This window comes from Lolium perenne, chromosome 4 (assembly GCF_019359855.2).
Source record: "Lolium perenne isolate Kyuss_39 chromosome 4, Kyuss_2.0, whole genome shotgun sequence".
Classification (NCBI taxonomy): domain Eukaryota; kingdom Viridiplantae; phylum Streptophyta; class Magnoliopsida; order Poales; family Poaceae; genus Lolium; species Lolium perenne.
Window position 1 is genome coordinate 301,617,685 of NC_067247.2, and position 18,646 is coordinate 301,636,330.

At 50.9% G+C, this 18,646-nt stretch overlaps 2 long non-coding RNA genes across 2 annotated transcripts; both read left to right on the forward strand.

Annotated features, from left to right (window-relative positions):
* Positions 1-6,884: 6,884 nt before the first annotated feature.
* LOC127295941 (uncharacterized) lies at positions 6,885-9,778 on the forward strand. Its single transcript, XR_007848170.2, has 3 exons — positions 6,885-7,238; positions 8,400-8,843; positions 8,934-9,778. It is a non-coding gene; the product is annotated as an uncharacterized lncRNA (long non-coding RNA).
* Positions 9,779-9,786: 8 nt separating this feature from the next.
* LOC127295940 (uncharacterized) lies at positions 9,787-18,247 on the forward strand. The gene is made up of 4 exons (XR_007848168.2): positions 9,787-10,490; positions 17,362-17,582; positions 17,724-17,817; positions 17,900-18,247. It is a non-coding gene; the product is annotated as an uncharacterized lncRNA (long non-coding RNA).
* The last annotated feature ends 399 nt before the right edge of the window (positions 18,248-18,646 follow it).

Genomic DNA, 18,646 nt, shown 5'->3' on the forward strand with positions numbered 1-18,646 from the left:
GATGAGGAAGTATGTGGTGTTTATCTTTCAATCTTGTTGGACAACTTTCACCAATGGACTAGTGGCTTCATCCACTTATCCAATAATTTTGCAAAAAGAGCTGGCAATGGGGTTCCCAGCCCCAATTAATTAACTTTCATAATTTTACAAATAGACATTCCTCCATGGTATATGATTGTTGGACGGCACCCGAGGATTCGGTTAGCCATGGCTTGAGAAAGCAAAGGTGGGGAGGAGTGTCATCTAAATAAAACTAAAATAAAAGACACTCCTTCATGGTATGAGATTGTTGGCAGGCACCCGAGGATTCGGTTAGCCATGGTTTGTGAAAGCAAAGGTTGGAAGGAGTGTCACCCAAAAATAAAATAAAATCATGGGAGCCGCTCTTTGAAAGTTTGTCTGGCAAGGGGGTTAGAGTGCCCACTACCATTCGTTGACAACAACAAACACCTCTCAAAACTTTACTTTTATGCTCTCTCTATGTTTTCAAAATAAAAGCTCTAGCACAAATATAGCAATCCATGCTTCCCTCTGCGAAGGGCCTTTCTTCTACTTTTATGTTGAGTCAGTTTACCCATTTCTTTCTATCTTAGAAGCAAACACTTGTGTTAACTGTGCATTGATTCTTACATGCTTGCATATTTGCATTCATCATATTACTTTATATTGACAACTATCCATGAGATATACATGTTACAAGTTGAAAGCAACTGCTGAAACTTAAATCTTCCTTTGTGTTGCTTCAATGCCTTTACTTTGAATCTACTGCTTTATGAGTTAACTCTTATGCAAGACTTATTGATGCTTGTCTTGAAAGTACTATTCATGAAAAGTCTTTGCTATATGATTCAGTTGTTTAACCATTATCTTTACCATTGCTTCGAATCGCTGCATTCATTACATATGCTTACAATAGTATTGATCAAGATTATGATAGCATGTCACTTCAGAAATTATCTTTGTTATCGTTTACCTACTCGAGGACGAGTAGGAACTAAGCTTGGGGATGCTTGATACGTCTCAAACGTATCTATAATTTCCTATGTTCCATGCTACTTTATTGATGACACTCACATGTTTTATACATACTTTATGTCATATTTATGCATTTTCCGGCACTAACCTATTAACAAGATGCCGAAGAGCCAGTTGCTGTTTTCTGCTGTTTTTGGTTTCAGAAATCCTACAAAGGAAATATTCTCGGAATTGGACGAAATCAACGCCCAGGGTCTTATTTTTCCACGAAGCTTCCAGAAGACCGAAAGGGAAACAAAGTGGGGCGACGAGGCGCCGACACAACAGGGCGGCGCGGCCAGGGCTTGGGCCACGCGGCCCTAGCGTGTGGGGCCCTCGCGTCGCCCCTAAACCTACCCTTCCGCCTACATATAGCCTTCGTCGAGAAAACCCCAGTACCGAGAGCCACGATACGGAAAACCTTCCAGAGACGCCACCGCCGCTAATCCCATCTCGGGGGATTCAGGAGATCGCCTTCGGCACCCTGCCGGAGAGGGGAATCATCTCCCGGAGGACTCTTCATCGCCATGATCGCCTCCGGAGTGATGTGTGAGTAGTTCACCCCTGGACTATGGGTCCATAGCAGTAGCTAGATGGTTGTCTTCTCCTCATGTGCTATCATTGTCGGATCTTGTGAGCTGCCTAACATGATCAAGCTCATCTATTTGTAATGCTACATGTTGCGTTTGTTGGGATCCGATGAATATGGAATACTATGTTATGTTGATTATCAATCTATCATCTATGTGTTGTTTATGATCTTGCATGCTCTCCGTTGCTAGTAGAGGCTCTGGCCAAGTTGATACTTGTAACTCCAAGAGGGAGTATTTATGCTCGATAGTGGGTTCATGCCTCCATTAAATGCAGGACGATGTGAGAAAGTTCTAAGGTTGTGGATGTGCTGTTGCCACTAGGGATAAAACATCAATGCTTTGTCTAAGGATATTTGTGTTGATTACATTACGCACCATACATAATGCAATTGTCTGTTGTTTGCAACTTAATACTGGAAGGGGTGCGGATGCTAACCCGAAGGTGGACTTTTTAGGCATAGATGCATGCTGGATAGCGGTCTATGTACTTTGTCGTAATGCCCAATTGAATTTCACACTACTCATCATAATATGTATGTGCATTGTCATGCCATCTTTATTTGTCAATTGCCCAACTGTAATTTGTTCACCCAACATGCTATTTCTTATTGGAGAGACACCACTAGTGAACTGTGGAGCCCGGTCTATTCTTTACATCAAATACAATCTACTGCAATACTTGTTCTTACTGTTCTCTGCAAACATCATCATCCACACTATACATCTAATCCTTTGTTACAGCAAGCCGGTGAGATTGACAACCTCACTGTCACGTTGGGGTAAAGTATTTTGGTTGTGTTGTGCAGGTTCCACGTTGGCGCCGGAATCCCTGGTGTTGCGCCGCACTACACTCCGCCACCATCAACCTTCAACGTGCTTCTTGGCTCCTACTGGTTCGATAAACCTTGGTTTCTTACTGAGGGAAACTTGCTGCTGTACGCATCACACCTTCCTCTTGGGGTTCCCAACGGACGCGTGCTGTACGCGTATCAGCCGGGCAGGCGCAGGCTGCTGGGGCGCATTCTTCGGTGTTTTTCCCTGCTGCTGCGGTGAATCCTTCGGTGAGTTCGGCTACTGATGATGCTATTCCGTCTGCACTTACATTACGTGTGCGTGCTATGGGTTGGAAGGCAGACATATACTATGACTACCTCGGTATGAGGTCGCGTACACCATTTGACGCATCTACAATCAAATGGAGGTTAGCTAGTTCTGCGACACAACCGGAATACCAACTTTGGGAGTCACATATTGACGGTGGTTTTGAGAGATGCAAGGCCTTCGAAAGTACGTTCGGCGGCCAAATTGAATTTGATATTGCATACAGGCGTGTTGATGATGTTCTGGCTGCTTGGTACCGTGATTTTCTGATTGTCCAGGGTATCATTGGTCTACGGTCTAGTTGGGCAGATTTCAAGCAGTTTCTGCATCGTAGCTTTAAGTTTGCAAGCTTGAGTACGCCGGTGGTGTGGTCTAACACTACCGTGGAGGAGGTTGTTCCAGTTCCGACAGTCACTTAGGAGAGGAAACCTGGCTCTGATACCAAGAGCACTACTGTGACTGTTGAGGAGGATGTACCATCGAGCGGGCTGAATATGCAACTCAAGAAGGTACAAGATGATGCTTGCAAGGCAGTTGACAAGGTTCAGCGGTGGAGTTTGTTTCAGACTCAGTGCTTTATCAAGGGCAAGGCTTGCAAGTTGATGATTGATGGTGGTAGCTATACTAATGGCATTAACAAGGCGATGGTGGCAGCATTGGGGTTGTCTACATGGCATCTTCCTGAACCTAAGCGTCTTGAGTGGTTGAATAGTTGTGGTATGTTGAAGATTACTCACAAGGTGCGTGTGCCATTTACAGTTGATGATTATGTTGATGAGATAGAGTGCGATGTGTTGCCATTGGAGGTGTGTGGCTTGCTACTTGGGCGTCCTTGGCAGTATGATCGCAATGTGACACATGCTGGGAGAGCAAATACATATTCTTTTATGCATGGTGGCAAACAGCGGACTTTGAAGCCTATGGGTGATGATCATATCAAGTCCGATGTGGAGTTAGCGGTGCGTAAGGAGAAGTTGCACAAGCCTAAAGTGCAGCTAGAGGTGCATGATGTTCCGAGCATTGATGTTGGTGATGTTTCAGCCATGCCTGTAGATGACAAGCCAGTTCTTGTTGGTGCCAAGCCGGATGAAGCTTCACTTGTTGTTGATGTGGATGTTGCAGCATGTGCTACAGTTCCAGTTTGTGTTGATGCCAGTATACAGACTGATGATGCTTGTGGTGATGATATTTCAGTACATGTGGCGCAGATGCGCGTGGGAGGAGTGGGAGGCGAGCGCGTCAGTGGAGACAGTGGGCAGCGGCACTACCGTGCTAGGAGTACTGCAGTCCAGTTTTCCGCGACACCACGGATGCATCGAGGCAAGGATGGACGTGTGAGACATTTATGTGGCCCAGGCATTACACATCTTGTGCAGGGTCATATTCAGCGACACAGGGGTCCATCAAAACCTCACAAGAAGAAGGAATTGGCGCCGAAGTACAAGCTCATGTGGAGAAGAAAGGAGGCGCCAAGTGCTATATCAAGTCGAGAAGGCCGCGAGGGAGGATGTGGTGTGGAAGGCAAGCATGACTTGAGGACGGTGAGGACGTGTCATGTTCATATCACGTCACCTTTTTCCAGAAGACCCACACGCGTTGGGGACAACGCTTCTTGAAGAAGGGGAGAGAGAATTAGGTCTAAGGTTGTACCAATATTTTATTATAGTCTTCTTATTAGGAGATAATAATGTAGCCAGGTCATGTGGTGGGCCAATTAGGGTTAAATTAGTGTTGTGTTTGGATTTGGGCCTGTCCAAACCAAACCAGGTTAGTCCCATTAGTGGGCGCCCCAGCCCAGTAAGGGCTGACCGGCCATCCACCCTCTCATATAAGGTGGAGGCACGGCTAGGGTTTAGAGTATTTCAAGTTTAGTCTCAAGATTAGGGTTTTCCCCATTGCGTGTGTTCACGTGTATCATCCCTCCGGGGGTACGGCTCTGCCGTTTATCTATATTATCCGATGCGAAGGTTCTTGTGTTCATCAAGGATTATCAAGCTCTAGGTTTGAGGCGTATCGTTCATCGATCTGTTGCTTGTTGGATTCGTTCCCTCTTCTCCAGGCTGCGTTCATCGCGTTGTTGGGAGGATTTACTACCCCAGGTTCTCGCTGTGAAAGATCGGGCATCAACTAAGGAGGATCCAGTGGGTCGCTCCCTTATCAAGATTTTAGTGGACAACGGAGGAAATTGACAGGACAACCGATTTCACGGTTGCATTTTCATGGTGATGGTCATTACCAGGATAATCAATCAATCAGGTCCACTTGAAAAACACACAAAAAAGCTTTCTCTCCTGGGCCGCTCGCGCGGGCGGCTCTGGAGAAACCCCAACCTAAAAACCAGCTCCCCTTCGATCTCCCCCGTCTGGCTGCTGCCGCCGCCAGCGCCGGCGCCGGCGGTGGCAGCCTCGCCCGATCGTCGAAGATGGCGGGTGGGTGTGGGCGTGCCCCGACGGGTTCCCTTCGTGCGGAGGGAGACGTTATCCAGGCGGCGCGGATGGTGGTGTGCGGCGGCGGCGGAGGGGTGTTCTCTGAGTTCAGTCATCGCGGTGGGCTGCGGCATCGAGCTAGTGGCTGGCGCCATGGGCGGCGGTCTCGGGCAGGGGCCTAGGCTGCGCGTTTCCGCCTCGTGACGGTGGAAGGCGCCTCCTCTCGGCCGCTCCCGGCGAGGTTTGGGGGTGTCCTCCGTCTCCGGCAGGTGGTCGAGACTCCTGCGGGTTCCTGCTGCCTCGGCCTGCTGGTGGTTGTCGCGGTCCGGCGCAGTCTCGGCCGTGTCCATGGGATGGCGGCGGCGGGCCCAGATCTGGGCCGGCGGGCCTAGTTCTGGGCCGCATTCTGGTGCTCTTGGCAGGGGCTGGGTCATCTGGTGTTTCTCTCGGGCTTGCTCCGGCTCGTGAGGGCTTGGGATCCTTGGCTGGTGGGGTGGTGAGGCAATGGTATGGTGATGGCTCGCCGCCGCCGGTAGTTCGATCCTCTCCAGCCAGTCTGACAACCGCGGGGACAGTGTGTCTCGGAGCTGCTCGGCTAGTTTGGTCACATGGAGTTTGGCCTTCTGTGACGCAAGCGTGCGCGATGGTGTGTCCGCGAAAGCACCAAAAGGCTTCGGCCAATGCCGGCAACGACGACGTTTACAGACACCGTTTACCTCCTTGGAGGCGTGGCCATGACACACATCATGGCGCTGGTTGTTGTCCCCTGGTTACTATCAGCTGCAATATTGACTTGCGATTTTGCCGAGGTCCTCCGCGGAATCCCTCTCGTCGATGCCCTGCGTCAGGCTATGATTGGCTTCTTATAAAAGGTGTGCCTCCGGATTGCGCGGCCTCGCTCGAGCCTAGGGTGGTTGTCGGAGTCTGTGTCGTGGCACGTGGGACACATGTACTCTTCATTAGCTGGTGGTTGTCCTGATGGCCGGCGCAAAGACTTAGGTCTTCCTTGGTGTGGGTGTTGAAGCTGTCGCGAAAGCGTTGCACGTCCCTGTGCCGACAACGGCGACGCTCGAGAGCGCCGCTCCCCTTCCTGGAGGCGTTGTTGTAAAGCTTCCCCCTTTGAAATCGGGTGGTTTCGTCTGCTCTCTAGCGCAGTCTACTAGTCCCATGGTGTCGGTGGTCTTCTGCTAGCTGCCATGTGTACCTCTTCGGTCGGGAGCAGTTCCGCGGAGTGGCGTCTCGGTGCTTGAAGTTGCTGAGCCGCCGGTGTTTAGCTAAAGTCTTGGGCGCCTGTGTAATCTGTGGAGTTTAGAGCCTGGCTCTGTTCCATTTAGTCTTTTGTTGGTTAGGCTTTAACTTTCACACCAAGGCACCAATGCTTGTATTTCAAACTGGTATCTCCAGTTTTCTTTTTCTTTTGTTGTGTTGTTGTCTCCGTTGTAATCCTAGCCGGTTGAGGGCTTTGTTAATTCAAAGTTAGGCCCGTCGAGCCTTCTGTTTAAAAAACCAGTATAATCAATTTTTCTCTGCACAGATGACCTATCTTGTGTGCCGAACTATTTGTACAGAATGATTACATGTTTATGAACAAAGTTTCAGATTACAGGATTGCAGCAGATTATAATCTTTGACGCGTATATTGTTTTAACATTGTAGAAGGGCGAGCGGTCTTCCCGGTTTGCGTGTTTATCTGCCTCTCACCATCGCGGTCAAAGCGGCGGAGAACCCTTCAGTACTACTCAATCCCTGTCCTGCCGACTAATCTTTTCCTCCAAATTCCCCTCTAGCGCCCACATGCTCCTACTGGGCAGGGCCATCCTCTTCCTCGGTTCCTCCCTGGCCGTCCTGCAGGCACCCAATTAGAGTGATGCATCCCCACGCTGAGCTCCTCTATCCTCCCTGGCCATCCCCTGTTCCCGATTCAGGGGCGCAGCCGGCAGGCCCACATCGATGGCAACGTGGGCTGCGGGGCCTATGGCGGCAGTCAGCGGCGGACGCCCTCAGCACGAGCAGGGTGACATGACTGCGAGCAAGCGGACGGACGGGTCTAGATGGTGGTGTTCCATCTTCATCATGTCGTCTGCTCCTCTTCGTGTTGAATTTGGTTCGTTGATTTTGTTGTTCTTCGCTCTCTTATAAACTACTCTTCTTTTTTCCCCTTATTTTTTTATGTAGATCGTTAGCTTTCTTGCGACCGGCTCCTCAGTTCGCGGTTGGCTCCAAGGGATATCTCTTTTTCTTTAGGCTGGTGCCAACGAGGGCGTTAGGGCGGGCGGTACCGCCCGCCGGGAGACGATAGGGAGGCCATAGTGAGGCGAGATGTCAGCGCGGGGAGGTGGATCCACCGCTCGGCGGTAGCGCCCGCTACCGCCCGGCTGCCGCCCGCGCTGGCGCCGAGAGGGGGCGAGAGGGGGGCGAGAGCGAGGTGGTGCGCTGGCGGGTCGGGACGAGAGCAGGGGCGAGAGGGAGGGGTAACGGCCAGCTGATGTGGCGCGATCTGATTCGTCCACGTCAGCTAGCCGTTGGGCTAGCCGTTGCTGGCTCAAAAAATTCGAAAAAAAGCCAATGCCGCGACACGTAAGGATAGGAGGAAGGGGAAGGAATCCGCATCAAACAGTGAGGTAGCAAGTAAATCCTTCGCGATGAAGAACATGTGGAATGGTCTAGTGAAGGCTAAGCTACTCAAGCAATGGAACAAAATGAAAGACAGATGAACCGCCGAGATGAACGAAACAGAAAAGCGCAAACATGCGAAGGCTATCCAGATGGTGGAAAAAGAGCTTGGTCTGGAAGATGATGACGAGGAGGAGGAGGAAGAGGATTAGAATTTATTTTTTATTTATTATGTAATTTTTAAAATTTATTATGCAATTTTATTTATTATTATGTAATCGGTAACATTTTGAGTTGAATAAAATAATTTTCTTGCTTTATTTTGAATGTCTAAAAAAAATCGAGTGAAATAATTTAATCTGAAAAAGAAATGGTGATGTGGAGGAGAGAGAAGTGAGAGCTGGTACTATAGCCCGTGCACTGGCACCGTGAGGTGAGAGTGGGGTGAGAGTATGATGAGAGTGAGGATAAAAGCTGAGTGGCGAGGCTATAACAGGTGACTGGCACCAGCCTTATTGTGCAGGCACGTTATGATTTCAGTTTAATTCAGCGTGATTGGTCGGTCCGTGATACATGTGTGTCCACGATTTCATTTTTGATTCCGTATTGTTCATGGGTTGATTCATATCTGTGGCCGATTGGTGTTCCTCAGGTTGCGACTGCATCTAGATCGTCTGCTCCATTTCCATTTCCTCACATTTGTGCGACACTCTGCCAGACTGATGTTCTTCTGATCTGGGAGTGTGAGAGCTGTTGCTCCGGCTGGTGCTTCTGCTGATTCACGTCGCCCCGTTGCCCCGCCGCTCTCGCCGCAAGCCCGCAACCGCCGAACATGTCCATGTCGTGCATCATGGTGTAGCTGCTGCCTGGCTGGCCGGAGGCCCGCGTCGCGCACGGGTCAGTGGTGCAACGACCGTGGAGTGGTCCTTGCCCAGATCGACCACGGGGCTACCCGGCGCCTGCTGATCTAGGAGCGCGGCTCAGCTTCCACGCGACGATGACAACACTGTTGGCAACGCAGATCGTGACAGACGTGCAGCAGAAGCAGGTTTGAGAGGCCGGGTTGCACCGTCCTTTTCTTGCTCGCAGACTACAGGTGAAAATGTCGTCGATTGTCTCCAATGTTGTTAATTTCTTCTGTTTTCCTTTGTTGATGTTCTCACCAAGGATTTTCTTCCTTATGCAGGCTGTAAATTGAAAAGAACCACCCGTTTCTGCATCCTCGGTCCTTGCACCGATAAGTAAAAAAACATTCACTCTTAATATTGTACACTATAACTCTTTGGTATCTCGATATGAAATTTGAATATTTCATGGTTTCTACATATAATGCATTGTTGCTGTACCATCGGTAGCAATTCAGTGGTATCCTTTTGCACAGCCCCACCAGCCTCAAGTTCAGCAGTGAAAAGGGGTTCGACAGTAAGATCAGATGTTTCTCATTCTGAAACTTACGTCCTAGCACCATCACCTTACAGTCACGCTGCCATGGTAAAAGTGAGAGTTGTATCCTTCTGCCCAGTCTCCAGCAACACATCAGTATTAGTAATAGATCGATTAATCCAATGGCTGTTCTAGCACATTCAAGATGATATGCATTATCCTTTCCCTTAAGCTTACGTGTCCAAAATCATTCTTGAATAGTCTTCTCACTACAATGTGCTCTGTAGTACAATATCAGGTTTCATGGTTTGAGTTTAACAGTGTATTAGCCCTTCCGTATGTTCTAACTAGCACATTAATCTCGAGTTCTTCCATCAATTTGTATTATTTGAAGTTCTCAACGTAAAGTTGACCCTGCTCAGGATTACTTCTTAACGGTCTTTTCCAAACTTTTCACATGTTCCTCTTCTTTCAAACTTATATACATGTTTATCAGCAAATTCAACTGATAATATGCCATGTTTGTGAAATTTAGATGTTGGTACCTGGGAGATATATTTCAGTGTCCAGAATTATGATGATTTCGAACATGGTTAATTTAATACGGAGGATCAGACATGGACCTAAAACAAGGTCAACCATTCAAAAAAAAAAGGAAAGTCAGCACACCATATTTCTTGCATACATACTTCAGGGTTTTGTATACGGGTAGAAAGCTAAAAAATAGTAAAATTTATTGCTCATTACACAACTTGATGTGCAGAAATTCATTTGCCTTCTTTGTAAAAAAATATTCAGCTTTAATTGAAATCACAGAGAAACGCAATGGAAGGTTATGGGCCAAGGAACCGCATTGACCAGTTAAGAGACTGGCAAGTTTATATATGGACCAGTTATTTATAATGGTACATCATCTGGTACGTGTTACATAATGCGTTTGTGTTTTGATTTCCCGTCTTGAGAAATACCCTTTTTGTTCATCTCACTATTACAGGGAGCAACCATGCAAGGTTGTGACCAAACAATCCTGTAGAACAGTTGGGAGAAGAACTGGAAGGGCCCATTTATACATACGAACTGTTCATTATCACAAAAGCCTGGAATACACATAGATATGGAGATCACAGATACGTAATTCACCTCATGTTAGGGGCATCCGTTGGGTGCTACAATTGGACCCGTGGCTAATCATTTGTCCGCGCTGGCTTTTGCTTATGTTGGCGGGTTTCTTCAAATTATTGCAGACATTATAGCTTCCTTCTTCTTGCTGAATTCCTTATAATCCAGTTCTACAGATGGCATTATCTGCTTTACATGATCAGCATGCAGTCCATTTACAATTGCTTAATTATGTTTCCAAGTAAGTGCGAATTTTTTTTCTTTCATTTGTAACTCTCTTGGATGAAATTAGTTCTATAAGATCATCATAAAAAACACTGCAGAAACCCCACTTTTAACAAGTCTACACCAGCAGGAAAACTATACTAAGTTGGACGAGCAGAAACATCCGTGGTACAAAAACGCTATGCAAGACTGGAGCTGCCCCTCGGCGACCCGCGGGCGACCGGCGCTGCCGCCCGCGCCTGCCGCGCATCCCGCCGCGCACGCCGTCCACGCTGCTCCGAGAGGCCCCCCCGGGCCCCTCCCGCCGCCGCCCGCGCGGCTGCCCGTCGGTTTTGTCCCCCAGGTACTCCCCCTGCACATCTTGGGTCCTGCAGATCTGGATCGGGGCCGTGCGCCCGCGGTGGGGGCGGCCCGCGCCGCCGTCTCCTCTGACGTCGTCGAGGTGGCGGAGACGCCTCCTGACCTGCTGCGCCCTGCTGGTCGGGTCTCCCCTGCAGCGGACCGCTTCAATGCCTCTGGTGGGTGGGCTGGGCTCGGACGCGCCATTACTACACCAAGCTCAACGGCTCCTCCTCCACGCGGGCTGGCAGGCACTAATGAGGGATGGGAGAGGCCGCGGTCGCGTCCGCCGCGCCGCGCGGCTTTGCCTTCAAGGCCAGGCGCCATTACTGCTCCTCAACGACCGCCTGCTCCGGCCTGGCTTCAAGGAAGGTGCTATCACCGCCTCTTCAAGGGGAGACGCGGGCACAGGGCTGCAGAGTGCAGGGACCCTGTTAAATGCCGCAGGTGCTTCCGTTCGGGGCATCGCTCTCGTTACTGCAACCATCCTGCCGAGCCTGAGCCATCGCCAACCACTGCCTCGCCTGCCCCTGCTCGTCGCCGACCCAGCCTGCCTACCGCTGCGACGCATCTTCCTCGCCCTCAAGATCTTCGCCCTCAAGCTCCAGGCGTCGCCGCCCGCGCCGCTGACATGCCGAGGCTCGGCAACATCACCAGGCCGGCGGAGGTTTTTGCGGTCATCCACGCCACGCCTGCCATGAATGCGGAGGCTGCCACGCTGTTGTCCAGGGCCGCCTACGCCTGGTTCGACAGGCCGCCTTCCCGCGACGCCAGGATCACGCTGCGCCGCGCGCTCGCGTCCACGGTGGGCGCGCTGGAGGACGACGTCCTCGTCACCGACCACTTCCCCGAGCCTTTCTTCGTCAGGTTCACCTTCCCCCACCACCGCGCCGACGCCGTCGCTCGCCACGACTTCGACTTCGAGGGCTACAAGGTGCAGGTCCGGCCTTGGCGCCTGGAGGACAATGCCGACCACGTCAACCTGCAGCACCACGTCCGCCTCTGCATCGAGATCGTGCCGATGTATGCCTGGAACGCGGCATCGGCGCAGCAGGCCATCGGCTCGTCCTGCTCGCTCGACTACATCGAGGACACCTGCGTGCGGCGGGAGTACACGAAGGCCCTTTGCGTCTGGGCGTGGGTGGCCAATCCCAACCTGGTCCCGCGCGTCGGGTGGGTCACCTTGCCCGGCCCAGATGCTGCTCCGGGGGTGCGCGAGCGTGGCCGTCGCGGACTCCAACGGCGGTGCATCATTCACCTGGATATCGTTGAGGACCTGACGCTCGAAGAAACGCCCATGCCTAGCAAGGGAACTTGGAGATGGGGCATCGTCGACGGCGAGCAGTTCATGCGCGATCGCGGCGAGCGGCTGGAGGGCGCCGGCAGCAACAGGGGAAGAAGGGATGAGGAGGATGATGACAGGGACAGGCGCGGGAGGAACTCCTCCAGGGGCTGGGGCGCGGCCATCCGCCGCAGCCTCTCCCGGTCGGCCCGTGCTGGTGAACGTGGTGACCGCGGTGACTGCGGTGACCGCGAGCGTGATCGCTCCAGCCACAGGGATGTGGGGCGGAGGAGGGCCGCCGGCGAGGCGGCTGCGGATGTTCTCCCTCACGTTGCTGCGGGGCAGCCGCTGCTGCTGCTGGGGCAGGCTTGTGAGGAGCATGCGGCCTCGCCTGCTGCCCAGGCCGCTACGCCTGCCCTCGTCTCCGACGCGGACTCCACGGACGTCGACGAGGAGATTCTCATGGACGGTGATGGGCTGGACCACGATGCGGTGCTGCGCCAGGGGCGCGCGGCGTCGAGGAGCGCCACGCCTGGTGCAAGTCGCCGACGCTCCCGGGCGGTTAAATCGCCCCAGTCGCTCGCGGCCTCGTCCTCGCCCACTTCGGTTCTGCCCTCCCCGCCGGCTTCCAAGGGTCAGCGCCTCTCCCAGCTGTGGATTCAGGATCGCCTCCAGGTGTCCGAGGGGACGCCGGTTCGCCCTCCAGGTTTCGATGCACTCACGCCGCCGGGGTCTCCGGCGTTCCACACCCCGCCTTCGTCGCCGACGCAAACGCCGGTTCTGGCCCATGTCAGCCCGCTGGCGCGTACGCCGCCGCGCAGGAGGCCCGACTGCTGCTCGTCTGAGGGGCTGCAGCTGCCCAGTGGGCTCTTCGCACCCTCGCTGCGGCCTTTGCTGTCGCCGCCCACGTCCTCACCTCCGCAGCGGCCGACGAATAGGAGAAAGACTCTCGCCGGCGTGACGATCGGCCGTACGATCGGCTTCACGCTCAAGCAAGCATCCGCAAGAAACAAGACTGGCAGGAGGGCGGCCCCTGTCGCGAAGAGGGCGGAAGCGGTGCTCTGCCGTGGGCTAGGGATCATCAAGGACGGAGAAGTGGTCACCGAGCAAGCCATGGCGGAGTTCGCGGCAAGATTCCAGGGGCAGGTCACGCAGGAGGTCATCGATGCTATGAAGGCGCTGTTCAACATCGCGGCGGATGATGAAGACGATGTGGACCTGGCGCTCATCCAGGGCGGAGGAGCTGCGGCGCTGGACTTGGAGGAGGTGGATGGCACTGCTGATGTCTGATCAGACCATGCTGCTGTCCGGTTGGGTCGGTTTGTTCCTTATGTTGATGAAATCTGCTGTTGTCTGTTGCTGTAAGGAAGGATCTGGGCAGTTGCCTTCCGTGGCTGGTGCATGTACTAAGCCTCTGGAATTGTCGCCAGGCACTGCTTGCCATCCTAGTTTCTAGTGAGTCGGGCTCTGTTAGTTCTAAATGTTAGACATCCTGCTGAACATTTTGGGGTGGAATGTTCGAGGTTTAAATGATCAAGATCGTCGGGACACCGTACATGAGATTATAGCTTCCTCTTCCTGTCAAATTGTGTGCCTACAAGAAACCAAGCTCGACGCTGTTTCGGCCGCTGACGCCATTTACATCGGCGGCAACCGTTTGAAGTGCTTCGCCGAGAGGCCATCTATTGGGACTAAGGGGGGCATTCTCCTTCTTTGGGACGATTCCGTGGTGCAACTCACAAATGTGGTTCTCTCCGATCATTGCCTCTCCGCCCATGTGCATCTCATAAACACGGATCATGAGGGTGATTTCAAGATCACCGGGGTATATGGGCCAACGGCGTCAAACCAAAAAGACCCCTTCTTCGCCGAGCTTTTGGGCCATAAGCCACCGCAAGGTGTTCGTTGGCTTGCTCTAGGTGATTTCAACCAAATTAGGAGGGCTAGAGACAAGAACAAACGGAATGTGAATCGCGGGAGGATAAACCGGTTCCGGGCGGCGCTTCACTCGTGTGAGCTTGCGGAGATACACCTCCAAAACCGTCGTTTCACTTGGTCCAATGAGAGGGACAACCCGACGCTTTGCAAACTTGATGCTTTCTATTGCAACCCCGAGTGGGACATCCGCTTCGACACTCATGTTCTCCATGCTCTTTCCTCCTCCTTGTCGGACCATTGCCCGCTACTCCTTTCCGATGCTTGTGGCCCTCGGAGACCGAGGTCTTTCAAATTCGAGAACTTTTGGACTAGGGTCCCCGGATTCAATGATGTTGTGCAAAAGGCGTGGAATGAGCCTTCTTCCCATGTCGAGCCATGCCAAGTTCTCTTCCACAAGCTCCGTTGCACCGGAAAGAGGTTGACTAAGTGGGGCCGCGGCCTCTTCTCCAATGGGAAGGTGTTGTTGCACGCCGCGCTTTTGGTGATCTTGCAACTTGACATGGCCCAAGAGAATAGATCGCTCTCCAATGATGAAAGGGTGCTAAGGGCCCGTCTTAAGAGGAAAGTCATTGCCCTCTCGGTGGTGGAAAGGGCTAGAAAAAAGCAAAGTGCCCGCATTGCTAATTTGAAAGAGGGGGATGCCAACACGAAGTTCTTTCATCTAAGGGTTAATGCGAGACGGAGGAAAAACCACATTCACAAGCTCATGAACAACCATGGTTGGGTTACCGAGCATGTGGCAAAGGAAGAGATCATCCATAGCCACTTCAAGTCGACCATGGAGAGAGGTGAACCAAGGGCTAGTGACTTCAATTGGGATGCGATCCATTTTGAGGACCCGGATTTGAGTAGCCTTGGGGAGCCTTTCACCGAGGAGGAGGTGCGGAATGCGATCAATCAAATGCCCGGGGACAAGGCACCGGGACCGGATGGGTTCACGGGTATCTTCTTCAAGAAATGTTGGGACATAGTCAAAGTCGACGTCATGAACGTCATCCACCTCTTTGGGGACCTCCACGCCGAGAATTTCCATTGGCTTAACTCCGCCAATATTGTCTTGTTGCCCAAGAAGGAGGGGGCGGAACAAATCACCGACTTTCGGCCCATAAGCTTAATCCATGCCATTGCCAAGGTCATCTCCAAAATGCTCGCACTTCGGCTTGCGCCCCTCATGGATGAGCTTGTCTCCAACGCGCAAAGTGCTTTCATCAAGAAAAGGAGCATACACGATAATTTCCTCTATGTCAAGAACCTTGCCACAAGATTCCACAAAAACAAGATTCCGGCTTTGCTTTTCAAGCTTGACATTAGGAAGGCTTTCGACTCCGTGCGATGGGAATATCTTGTGGACTTACTCCAAAGACGGGGTTTCCCGAGCCGCTTCCGCAATTGGCTTGTGGCGCTTCTCACGACCTCCACCTCTAGGGTCCTTCTCAATGGGTTGGCCGGCACCCCTATCACCCATGGCCGGGGTTTGCGGCAAGGCGACCCCCTCTCCCCGCTTCTCTTCGTTATCGCCATCGACCCACTCACACAAATCTTGGAGCATGCTACAACCCTCGGCCTCATTCACAAGCTTCGTGGCCGCGGGACCATCCTTAGGACCTCCTTATATGCGGATGATGCGGCGGTGTTTGTAGCACCTTTTAAGGAGGACATCCAAAATCTTGCAAGTATCCTCAATGGCTTTGGCGAAGTAACCGGCCTTTGTACCAACTTCCAAAAAAGCTCCGTTGTTCCTATCCGGTGTGGCCTTGTGGACCTTGATGACGTGCTTGAAGGTATCCCGGCGGCGCGAGCTACTTTCCCCCTTAAGTACTTGGGGCTCCCGCTTTCGGTTTGGTCTCTCAAAAGGGCGGATTTCCAACACCTTGAGGATAAGTGCGCCGGAAAGCTCCCAACTTGGGCCGGGAAACTAGTTACTACCGCCGGCCGTGCGACCTTGGTCAAATCCGTTATCGCCTCACAAGCTACTTATTACATGACGTCGCTTATGCTTCCCCCGGAGACTACCAAGTTCATTAGCAAGATTGAGAGGGCGTACCTTTGGTCCGCCAAGGACACCACGTCAGGGGCAAAATGTAAGGTCAATTGGGTGACCGTGTGCCGCCCCAAAAAGCTCGGTGGGATCGGGATCCTTCATTTGGATAAGTTTGCAAGGGCCCTTAGACTTCGTTGGCCTTGGCTTGAATGGAAAGAGCCCGATAAAATTTGGAAGGGCTTGGGGAACCCTTGCTCTTTCGAAGACATGGAGGTAATCTACGCTTCTACGGCCATCACTCTTGGCAATGGCCATAAGGCGCCTTTTTGGCACTCCCCATGGTTGAACAATAGGAAGCCGATTGAGGTCGCACCGCTCATTTTCGAGATCTCGAAGAGAAAGAATTGGAAGGTCCATCAAGCCTTGAGAAATAACGAGTGGGTCAAGAAGATTGACTTGGAAAAAATCAACAACATGGATTATCTTAGACAATTTGTCGAGCTTTGGGGACTTAGTGACAACATCCAACTCCGGGATGGGGTTGAGGATGACATTGTTTGGAGGCTCATGGCCAATGGCGAGTATTCCTCCAAATCGGCTTATGAGATACAATTCATTGGAGCCATTGCTTCGAACATGAACAAGTTGGTGTGGAAGGCTTGGGCACCGCCGAAAGTGAAGTTTTTTGCGTGGCTTCTTTTGCAAAATAGGATTTGGACGGCCGATCGCTTGCAAGCAAGGGGGTGGCAAAATTGTGACCGTTGCACTCTATGCAACCAAACTCTGGAGACCGTGGAACACCTCTTCATCAATTGTCGCTTTACGGCTCGCATTTGGGATGCTTTCAAGGATTGGGTCGGCATCCCTTTGATTCAACCCGCACAATGGGTTGGGCTTTCCATGGACTCTTGGTGGAACTTGATGGCGGGCGGCGGCACTCCTTGTAGGAAGGCGGTTTCCTCTCTCACGCTCCTTATCACTTGGGAGATTTGGAATGAGCGCAATGCTAGGATTTTCCGTAACAAGCATGCGCCCGTACAAGTAGTTATAGAGAGAATCAAAACCGAGGCTAGATTATGGGTTTTGGCCGGTGCCAAGCATTTGGGCAATGTCATGCCGGGAGAGTAACGCCTTCGATGTAATCCGGGTTCCTTTTTGTAAAACTCTTCTTAATTAATAGATTAGGGCAAAGCTTTTGCCCTCGTTTCAAAAAAAAAAATATACTAAGTTGGACACATGCTTCCAGTTTCTAAAACCTGTAAAAGTAATTCTTGCTGTGTAAGTTACTGAAGAAAGGCCAGTTGTCTTCCGTATAAATTAAAAATTCATCTTTGATCAATGTTCCAGGGAAATACATTGGATGGATGTGTGCCAAGCAACCACATAGGTCATTTCAGAGACTAATTGAAGAAAAATCCGATCTTTCATTTGAGATGTTCATCATCTCTGAAGCATGAAGAAAGATCCAAGAAATTTTATGTATCTCGATAATTTTGCAATGTTGCGTACAATGTGCAACAGTTTGGAGCTCTGGCAGCGCACATTGGAGATAATGCTCTTCTCTCAGGGTACTTATCTAACATCACATAGGATTTATATCATCTATTTGATTTCCATCCTTCGATTACTGCATACTCTATTTTGTTCCCATTTTCCGATCGGTTCTATTCACTATAGAAATAACCATGCTTGCGAATTCTTATTAGCAGCTCAATATATACTCATTATCTACAGTGCAATACATGAGAAGAGTTTTTGTCAATGGAACTATTCCCAGCTAAATAGGTCAATGCACCTGTCCAGGTAAAATTTCAGGACCGATGTAACTAAATGATATAGGCTGCAGTGTATAAAATGAAACCATTCCATCCTCTTTTCTTTGCAGCAAATATAATTAATCTACAGCAAGTGAGTCCAGCTAAAGGTCAAACGAGCAAAATCCCAGATTGATGAGCCAAATTGTTCATGTGGAAAAATATATTTTGTGTCTAGGCGTGGCCACAAACCTGACGTAAAATATAGTAGTAGTCATCTATTTGCAGCTTTGGCCAGTATGAATGACCTTATCAGGCTACTACAAGCACTCTGTATGACTATGACAAATGCTATTACTGAAGTACTAGCAGATCCTCTCTATTTCTATAGATGCAGTAGTACCAACTTTCTATTAAGTATCTTTTCTTTTTCGCCTCAGAATCACCCCACGGGCGCGGCGTGTCGCCGCGCCAACCTTCCTAGTTTCAATAACACCAACAGCACATTGCTCCTCATGGACGCAGTTGCACATCATGTCCTTTTTGGTTCGGGTCTTTCAAAGTTTGCCAATGTAAGGTGTCCTTCCTTCCAGCACATGCAAAGCCACCTGAAACACGTCCTAGTGCCCGGCAAGTATTTCACTTCTTCCTTTCGAACACTGAAGCCTTTAACCTTTGCATATTCATTATAGAACATCTATCCTTCCTCCTCCCGAAGGTTTTGCTAACAACGAGGTGAAATTCATCACTCTCCTCATAGCTAGCACCTTCACCATCCATGTGCGAAAAATGATCAGAGTAAGATTCATGCTAGTAAATTTAAGTAGTAAAGAAATTAAACAGAGCTAGTTATCTCATGCCATACAAGAGTAATAATG